The sequence below is a fragment of the Zalophus californianus genome, chromosome 7 (genome assembly GCF_009762305.2).
Source record: "Zalophus californianus isolate mZalCal1 chromosome 7, mZalCal1.pri.v2, whole genome shotgun sequence".
Classification (NCBI taxonomy): Eukaryota; Metazoa; Chordata; class Mammalia; order Carnivora; family Otariidae; genus Zalophus; species Zalophus californianus.
Genome location: NC_045601.1, coordinates 4,974,578 through 4,985,055, shown reverse-complemented (window position 1 = coordinate 4,985,055; position 10,478 = coordinate 4,974,578).

The window sequence follows — 10,478 nt, the reverse complement described above, 5'->3', positions numbered from 1 at the left end:
CTTCACTCTGACCTTGTGGAGTCTGTGTTAAACTATTCTTATTTCCACCATACAACTGCAGGAAGGCTAGAGACTCTGACCTTAGCCCTGGTTCTACATGAGGAGGGTGGGGCTGGGGCTGTGACCCTGATCACAGGTTATGTTGTCTCACTTAATCAGCCCCAGGGTCTTCAAAGAGGAGACCCTGTCATGTGAGTTCATTCTGGATGGTCATCTGAACACACATGATGATAAAGGCTTACTTAAATTCTCTGGTTTTGAATGTGAACATAGTGAAATATTTGGAAAAGCAAAGCCTATTTTATTTTATTCTTTAAGATTTTATTTATTTATTTGAGAGAGAAAGCAAGCGAAGGAGGAAGGAGAACAGACAATCGTAAGCAGACTCCTCCCTGAGCGCTGAGCGCAAAACAGGGCTTGATCTCACGACCCTGAAACAATGACCTGATCCAAAACCAAGAGTCAGACACCACCCAAGTTTATTTTATTTTTAATTATTGCATATTGTTGAGTGTTGGAGAAGATATATAACAAATGCAAATTAAGATCTCTCTTTCTGATACTCTCTTGTGGTAGGTAAAGTATCATTATATAACCCGTTAGGACGCTGCTGCCTCCAAGTAACAGAGAACCAACCAAACTGGGTTAAACAGGAAATCAATTGGTCACCCCTACTTGGAGGGTTTGGACAGAGGCTTACATGATCAATGGCTCCAGCTCCAAAAGCAAGCACTTTTGGATCTGCCTTCCTTCAAATAATGGTTTTATTCTCAAGTTGGTGATTTACTCTTGAGCGAAGATTTGGTAGTTCTGAGACCCATTTGGGGCAGGCAATGTTCAGAGGAAGAGGGTAGAATAGCTTGTAGGCTTTTTCTGAAACAGCTGGATTCCCTATGTGGGCTTGCCTTTGTCCGAACATTTCATCTTACGGATCCTGCAGTGGCCAGCCTGGTCCTAAGGCTGGTCCTCTACTGCAGCAGGGCTGAGCTCAGCGCCAGGTGGCGGGGGAAGCGGGGGGTACATGGAGAGATCCCTGAAGACCACTGGGATTCCACAAGAAAGCAGGAGGAGACGACACCTTTCCCCAGTGAGAATCCTGGCATGGCACGTGGTAGACCTTTTGTTTTGGTTCTTCACTTGTGGGAATGACTTTACACTGGGATGACGTGTGCACATTTTATTAATCAGTATGTCACATCAGTGGGATGACCGGAGAGGGGGAAGTGAGTCTGAAGCCATGGCAGAAAGCCCAGCTTACATCAACCACCCTCTGTATTTTTCGGACTCCCGGCTGTATTTTTAGTGCTCTGCCTTCGTCATTAATTCACCATGTGCTTACTGAGCACTCAGCCTGCATCTGGCCCAGCTCCAGGGGCTGGAGACACAGTGGTGAGCCAGGCTGACGAGGTTCCTGCTCTCCTGGTGCTCATGTCTTAGAGAGGGGAGAGGTCAGTAAACAGATTAACAAAAGGGATCACTTTGACTAATGGGAAGTGCCATGTGGAAAACCAAATGGAATGATTTAAAATGGAGGAACTGAGGGGCAAAGGAAGAACTGGCTGCATCAAAAAGTATGAAAAATTTTCAGGACAGTCACTACAGAGCATTAAGCCATGCACAGAGCCCTTCTAAGTGGGATGCCCGGGCATCCTCATGGGTTCCCCTGCCCGTGACGCTGGCCCTGCGCAGGAGACGGCTTTGGTTACAGTGGTCAGGGACAGCTTCTCTGAGGAGAGACAATTGGACTAGATTCTGAGGAGATCTGAATTCTAGCAAAGACTCTGTTGGGATAAGCATTCCGGCTTGTCACAGATACTGCAGGAAGGGACAGCCCGGGCAAGGTGAAAGGAAGCAAGGTCAAGGGGCAGAAATATGATTATAGGTACATCACATGGTGTGGACAGCCCTCAGAGGGTCATGGCTGAAGCTGGTGTGGATTTTATTCTCTGCCAGCAGAAGGTTTTAAGAAGAGACATGTTGTGATTGGATTTGTGCTCTGAGAAATTCACTCTGGTTTCCAGGTCAGAAGACAAGAGATCAGTTAAGAGACTATTCCGATTGCCCAGGGAAAAAATGATCCAGACTAAAATGAGCATGGCCAAGAATCTTTGTGTAGACTGCCAAATAAACATTTATGTCCATGGGATCATATGTGTTCTATTTATTCAAACATAGATGATATCCACTGATGTGCACAGAGTCTGCGTACCTGCACTATTCTTCACACTAAGGTTGTGTGTTTATAGGTCTGTGGACTATGATGTTACAGAGTTATGTTTACTATTTACTAATATTTCTATATCATAAGGACTCAACTCTCTTCGAGTGTGTCCCCTCTTCTTCCCACAATCTGATGCTGAGTGGGCTTTAATGCAAGTTCACACCCTGCCCTGTCCGTCCTGATGCGCTCTGATCCAGCATGCTCCCTCCCGCACGTTCCTGACTACTCCTCCCCTCTGGGAGGTGCTTGCCAGTCCTTCTCCCCAGGAAGACCTCCCAGGACTTTCTGCCCCTCCATCCCTGAGGCTGCCTCTGCCGTCTCCCCAGGAAGACCTCCCAGGACTTTCTGCACCTCCATCCCTGAGGTTGCCCCCTGAGGTCCCAACTACTGCTGTGTGTTTCTCTCTGGCCACAGTTGGAGTTTCAGGACCCCAGGGACCGGGTGTGTGTTTGGGCGTCTGCAGAGGCAGCTCGTCCCCCGGGCCCTCCACATACTTTGCTGACAAGAGGAAAGAGAGAGTAGCAGTAAGTAGCAGGGAGCGGTGGGTTCCGACCCCGTGGTCCCAGGTTCCGATCCAGCCTCTGCAGCTTACTGGCTGTTTGGTTGTGATTTCTCTCTACCTCAGGTTCTCCATTTGTCACGGGGGGACCAGGGGCGGGGGGATAACGGTGCTTCCTATGCAAGGTTAGTTTGCCAGGGCTGCCAAGCCCAAGTACCCCGCCTGCAGGCCTGAACAAGGGGCTTCACTTCCCACGGCTCCGGAGGCTAGAAGTTCAACATCCAGAGGTGGGCACGGCGGGTTTCCTCAGAGGCCTCTCTCCGTGGCACGTTCACCCCGTGCCTGTGTGTGTCCCGACTGCCTCTTCTTATGAGGACACCAGTCAGATTGGATTAGGACCCGCCTCCCAGATCTCATTTAACTGGAATCACTTCTTTAAAGACCCTGTCTTCACAGGGGGTGAGGCCTTCCACAGGGAGCTGAGGGGCCACCATTCAGCTCATAGCACCCCTCACAGAGTTTCTGCACACGTGACCTGTGGCTGCCCACGCCAGCCTCTCTTACGCTCTCTGTGCAAGGCAATGAACTTAAAAAAGACGCCGGAGTGTGCAAGCCGAGACTGAAGTTTCTCCCTGACATTCAAGCTACATGTCAGGCATAACGAGGCAGAATGCAGAAGGGTCTGCACTGGCTCCTGTTGAGAATGTGGCCCATGTAGCTCCGGCAACAACCCACCGTCTACACCACTGTTTCCCGTAGACCTTAATCCCATGCTGACTTTGTGTGGTTAACCATTTCCTGTGGATCTATCTTGTCCCCTCCAATGATGCTTTCTTGCTGGCAGGGGACACGTCTTTTCCTCGGATCTCTCTGGCTGGTTTTCTGTTGAGGACACTGTTCCTGGTTACCTGTTGAGTGAGATGGGATGAAATTCACGGCTGAGCGCTCATCATGTCCCTCTGCACTAGCAGCATGCAGGAGGGGAGGGAAGGGGCCAGGGGGAGAGTGTGAACACCAGATTCCGTTAGCCCCTGCCTCCCTCAGAAGACACAGAGGAGTACCTGCAGCTTCTGGAACCAGATGGAGCTGAAGCACTCAAACCCTGTTTGCCCAGAGTAACCAGGGCTCCGGCCAAGTGACACCACTTCTCTGAAGCTCCATGTTCTCTTTCAACCCGAAATCCCCCTACCTCTTCTGCAGTGTTTATTGGTAGTTTTGGACACCACTACACAGATTGCCTGTGACCACAAATGGCAGTTGGGGGTGCAGGCGATCAGTAGGGGTGTTTTCCCCTCACACCTTTCCCTCCCACATTACCGACCTCTCATGAGCTACCACTTCACGCTTCGTCCTGTGTTTGGCATCCACCACCATGTAATACTTTTATGTGCATTAAATACATCACGTAATTCGTGTCCACTATTATTCCGTCTTTAGATTCAAATTTACCCTTTATGAAGAGAATTTGAAGTTGGCGGCCTTTCTTAGAAATGGGAAGATTCTTTAGGCAGCGAAGGCTACTGAGCCCCAGTGCGCCAGGCAACGGAGAACCCCCAAAACAAAACAAAACAAAGCAATCCTCGGTTTCATTGGAGCTTAGACTGGGGGAGAGAGGCAGTCAACAAGCAGAAAACCAAATGGTGTTCAGCGCTGGGCAGGGGGAAGAGGTGGCGGGATGGGGAGGGGACAGGTCCCTGGGGCAGACAGAAGGCAGTGGAGGGAGGGGGCTTCCGGGGTATTTCAGGGCCGTGCCTCCCAGCAGCCGGAACCGGAGCCAGGAGGCCAGAGGTGGGCACAAGCACAAGGTGCCTCAGATGTGCCGGAGACCACTGTAGCTGCAGCTCAGGGGAGGGCCCCGGAGGCAGACTGGAGGGGACGCGGCCCGGAGAGCTGGCCACCCCGAATAAGCACAGAAGGAACTGGAATGACCAGAGCCTGCAGTGAGCCGCTGGCTTCTCCCTGGGAGGACAGGCTGCGGCAGGCAGGTCGGGGAGAAGAGCGCTCAGGGAGAGCTGTGGACATGGTCCCGGCCTGGCGGGAGGCAGAGGGAGAGGGGAAGGAGCTGTCCCGTCTGCCCAGCTGCAGGCCGTCCCCATGGGAGAGAAAGCCTGCTGGAACCCACTTCGCTTCAGCTTGGAGAGCTGAATTTCGTGTCACAGACCCGGTCACCGCAAAGCCCTCTCCCCCAGGGTGACCCGGTACAGCTGTTCCTGCAGGTAAGCAAGGACACCCGTGTCTCTTCTTGAAGAGCATCTCATTTTGAAAAAACATGAAATCTACAGCAGCCTGCATGGGTGCGTTTACCATAGCGGTTTTCACACCAAAACACGCTGGGATATCACAATTACGTGTGCCAAATCTGTGCGTCCCGATCTGACGTACACATGGGAATCACTTCAGCTTCTGGATTAGACCACCCTTGTTTGTCTACATCTGGAGACAATCACGATAAAATTTATTTCTTTTATTTTCAGGTCAACAAGTTTGCAGGCCGCAGGACGAATTATTTTCTGAGCCTTTTCGGTCTAAGCTTTTAGCTTGAAAATGTCATTTTTATTTATCAGTATTGTGCCTGACCAGGAAAGCTTCTGTCTTCTAGGATTTTTTCTTCTCCCTTTTTTCAAACTGTCTGTTATTAGGTATTAAATATCGCCTTGGAATGAGAAATGTTTAATTCAGAATGTGTTACTAGGGCAATGTGTAAGAGAAGTATGAAATACTCAGTGGGTGTTTGTGAATTGTATTTGAACCTACCCTCTAAATCCAGGTACCAGAAATTAGTGCTCATTCCCCACGAGGGGGGAAATCTTCCCTCCCCAGTGCCTACCACATGCCTTGCATGTGGCGGGTAATCTTTTAATAAAATCTGTGTCATTGTAATCGTCTCAGCTCAAAGTTCTACCTCTGCTTAAGATGTTTGAAGACTACTTGAGGGTCTGTAATTACCTGAAAGTGCTAACACAGCCAAGAGCTCAATTTTCTTTTTAACCTTCATTTTTAAATTTTGAGAGCCTTTTGAGCCTTGGTATTTTGTAAGTTCTCACTTAGGGGATAACATGATGCGGTGTCCTACGGCTGATCTAGATAACATGATGGAGTGTCCTCTGGCTGATCCAGTTGCAACATTTCCTTAACTACTGATTAAAATCCTTCATTATTGATGAATTTAAAGTTATAATGGTTTGTGTGTCAGCAAAGGATGAATTGTTGAGTGGAATTTGTGGAAAGCATCAAATTGTAGGGATGGGTACAATTTAGGAAAAGGAGAGTCAGCGACAAGGGATTTTGTGTTTGGCTGGAAGTTGAAAGGAGGATTTAAAATCATGTGAAGTCCCCAAGGCACCCATTAATAGCCTATTTCGTATCTTTGATTCTTGCAAAGTAAAGATATTATGCTACAGAGTCTCCTAAAATTAAGGAGACATGGGTGAAACATATCGCATTTGATTTATACATACTTCAGTTTTTCCATGAAGTCTGGTGAAGCTAGGAGCCTTTCTGCTATTTTACTGTTTGCATTGGTGTCTGGAGAGATATTTGCTTACATTTTAACTTGTGAGAATGTTACTTTTTTCCTTAGGCCAGAAAACAAACCAAATGGTCAAATATTCTTGCTTTTCTACCTCAAAAATTCTTGGTTAAGTTCTCTGGCTGTCCTAATGCACAAATTACTGTGTCAAAGAAAGATAAACGTGAGGGAGATGCTCCCCAGGGGTCTCTCCTCTCCACACCTGCTCCGGCAGCCGGGCTCAGACCTGCAGCGCGGGGCCCTGTGGTGCTCTTTCCTTTCCACTCCATCTCCTTTCACTTTATTATTTTTTTTTAAGATTTTATTTATTTATTTATTTGAGAGACAGAGTGCACACTTGGTAGGGAGGAGCAGAGGAAGAGGGGCAAGCAGACTCTGCACTAAGCGGGGAGCTGGACGTGGGGCTCGATCCCAGGACCCCAAGATCATGACCTGAGCTGAAATCAAGAGTCAGACGCTTAACCGACTGAGCCACCCAGGCTCCCATCTCCTGTCCTTTAAATATGCTCTTTTCCTCTTGGTTTCCAAATTCTCCACTGAGAATTAGCTCTCTTCCCCAGTTCTTTCTCATCCCAGCCAACTCTGTCTCCTTTCTCCCATCGTAAGAAAATCTCAAATGTATAAAAATCTCAAGTCCATTTGCCGACATCATTTTTTCATCTCTCCCTGAAGAAAAACTTTTCTCGGAAATTCCACTTCTTGTCCACCCTGGAAACTACAAGTTGTTCACGATCATGTATATGTTCATGTTATTGGAGTATAGGGAATCATAATCCTCAAAGCCCTCATCCAAGTTGGGATCATGCATTTTTTATTGATTCCCTACATTTTTTATCAAGTTTGCCTTCTCTGTTCAGAACTACCCTCTTTCTGTGACTAATTCAAAAGGTCAGAATAGGTTATAACAGGTTAACATAGTTAATATAACATGGTTAAGATAAGCTAAAGCACTCAGACAAAATAATGGGGCAAACACACCTTTAAAAAAAATCTTAAATTGTAACGTGAACAAACTTAAGTACTGACTATGCTATTTTTAAAAATCTTTTTGGTGTCAAAAGGTTCTTAATCTGTATGGGTTACTGTAACAAAGTACAATAGACTGGGTGACTTATAAACAATTGCAATTTATTCTCATGTTTCTGGAACCTGGGAGTCCAGTGTGGCCAGATTCTGGTTGTACCTTTACATGGTGCAAAGAGAGCAAGAGAACTCTCTCCCTGAGGTCCCTCTCATGAGGGTACTCTTCCCCTCATGAGAGCTCTACCCTCCAGACCTATTCACCTCCCAAAGGCCCACCTCCTAACACCATCACCTCGGGGGTTAGGATTCCCACATATGAATTGTGGGGGGCATAAATATTCAATCCACTGTGGGAAATGAACTCATGAAACAGCTAATATATGTGGGATAATTTAAGGTAAGTAGTAGTTCTGTCTCCTAATCCAGACCTGCAGGGTACTGGACAGGGGGACACCGGACAAGCCATGGGTGTGACGTGCGTGTAGAGCTAGAGAACCAAAAGGTGTGGGCCTTTGGAGCAGGACCATTCAGTATAATGATGGCGGCTACTATCACGGTCAACCATTCACGTCTCTTGGTTCCCGTGCACTGAGCTCTTCACACACATGCTCTCCCCACAGTGCTCCTCCCAGACAAGCACTATAGTCATCTTACAGACAAGGAAATGGACTGAGAGAGTCAGTTGGCATACCCCGTTAAAGAGTTGCCAAGCTAGAATTTGAGCCGGGATATTTCTAGCTCCAAAGCGTCCTTCATGGCATTATACATTGCTGCAGCCTGTATGTCCCACAGAGAGCCGGTGATCCTTTCAGGGTTGAGGAGCCGGGTCCGAGCGTGAGGGGGTAGGGGGGCAGCGGGAGCAGGAAGCTGCAGAGGGGAAGAAGCACAGGGAGTGAAAGTGAGTGCACAGATGGGTCCTGTAGCACTCGGATGACAACAGAGGAAGAGCTCCCCCAGGCAGGTCTCTACTCTGGACCCTAGAGGCATTGAGAGGGATTTCTGATATAACTTCGTACCTGATTTACAATGTTCAGTTGCTTGGATAAAGACTTAGAACTAGTTCTTATCAAAAGCATGGATGCTGTGAGTCCAGAACAAATATACTGGTTAACAGAATCAGGATCTCCAAACACCTAACAAATTTAGAAATTGTACTAAATCTAAAAACACAGATTTTTTTTGATAAGATACATTTATTTATTTATTTTTTAAATTCCAGTACAATTAACATACAATTTTATGTTAGTTTCAGGTGTACAATATACACAGTGGAATATTACTCAGCCATAAAAAATGAGGAAATCTTATCAATTGGTCAGACACATTTTTTAAAAAAGCCTTATTTATTTTATTTTTTATTATTAACATATAATGTACTATATGTTTCAGGGGTACAGGTCTGTGATTCACCAGTCTTACACAACACACAGTGCTCACCACAACACTTACTTTATAGGATACATGTAAAGCTGTGTCCTTATGTTAAAAAAATCCAGCTGTGGGCATGTGATGGAATGAGCACTGGGTGTTTCATACAGCTCATGAATCACTGAAATCCACCTCTGAAACTAATAATGCACTATATGTTAATTAATTGAATTTAAACAAAATAAAATAAAATTTAAGAAAAAGCCAAAAAAGCCAAAGCCCCCCCCAAAAAAAAGCCAACTATAAAAAAATACTGAGGAGAAGAGACAAAGCTAAAAGAGCTCTGAAGTCCAGCCCTATGCTTGCTAGAGACACCCAGGAATGTGAAGTTGTGTAGAGAGTGCAGAACAGCATTTCAAAGGTTGAGCATTTTCAGAAGTAGGCTTCCATGTGATCAGGGAACTAAAAGCTGCTCTGGAAGGGTTCGGGTAATTCGGATGTGAATCCGGACAAGGGAAGATTAAGCCCTGAAATTCTTAAAGAACCACAATGTGGAAGAGTTCTAGGAGGCAGGACTGGTATCGGTGCGGAAAATTACAGAGAACAGATTTGATTCATTATACGGAAGAAGGACGTTGTCCCATTTAAAGCCATCCAGTGACTGAATGGGTGGCCTCACTACAGTCTGCTTGAGAAAATGTCATTAGCAGGAAGTGCTCACAGGATCAATTTTATTTTTAGTCCCCGTTTAAGAAATTAAACATAATCTTGGAACTATGTTGCCTACCATATTATTTTATGATAACATCTTTCTTACATTATATGACAGGCTTTCATATTACCTTTTAGGTATTTCTTTTCCTAATTTCAGAAACAAGGTTGCTTTTGTTGATTTATGCCTAATTGTGTGGAGTTTTTGCCATGGAAAGGCACCAACGTCTAGGTGCGTTGACATCTTGAAAAAAAATGGAGTTGCTGCTAAACACTTCTTTCTGTTGGTGAAAGCTGATATCCAGATTGGAAAGGATGCGAACTTCCTAAAGTAGACGTTGACCTATTGTCCTGGAATTGTCTGTGGACTCATGAGCCCCTGCTACCAAACTGTAATTGTCTTAAGGGTAGAAGTTTTGTATTTTCCTTCATATTCTCATACACTCAGCATTAATAATCATACAAGTAAGTTTAAAAAAATAAATAAGAGAATGGGTTAGCAGACATGTTGGAACAGAATCTAAACAAGTGAATGAATGAGTATATCTGGGATTTTGTATATTGATTTAGAAGCCAAGCCAAGGTTTGGTTCCAGACTGAAGGGCATCTTCACTTCAAAGATCGTATAATTCTGTCCTCAGAATGCATCCTTTACACTTATGTGTGGAGGGAATTTCAAATAAAATAAAGATATCTGCAGAAAGGTTGAAAGAATGAAGAATGAGGAGGGAGAGTAGTGGAAGAGATTTTGGGAAGATGTGAGCAGTGAGCTGGGATCTGTAGAATCTGGGGTGGCAGAGAATCCTAAGGGTGGACAATGGCACCAGCAGATGGCCTGAAATTAGGAAGGTGCAGGGTGTAGTACTTCCATAAGAATCTGTGATTTCAAGGAAAATCCACTCTAGGTCATATGACATGGTAACTGAAGTCCTGGGTTTAGGGGGTCCTGGGTGGATTGAAGGTGGAGGAGAGAATCTAATAAATATTTCCAAGGCTTCTAGAAACAAGGGTGTCAGTTCTGAAGAATAAGAAATTACTGCTCACGTGCACTGAAGCATCAGTTACTTCAGAGAAAGGAATGTGGTTTGCAAAGTGGAAAAGTACATGATTAAAAAATTAAAACAAGT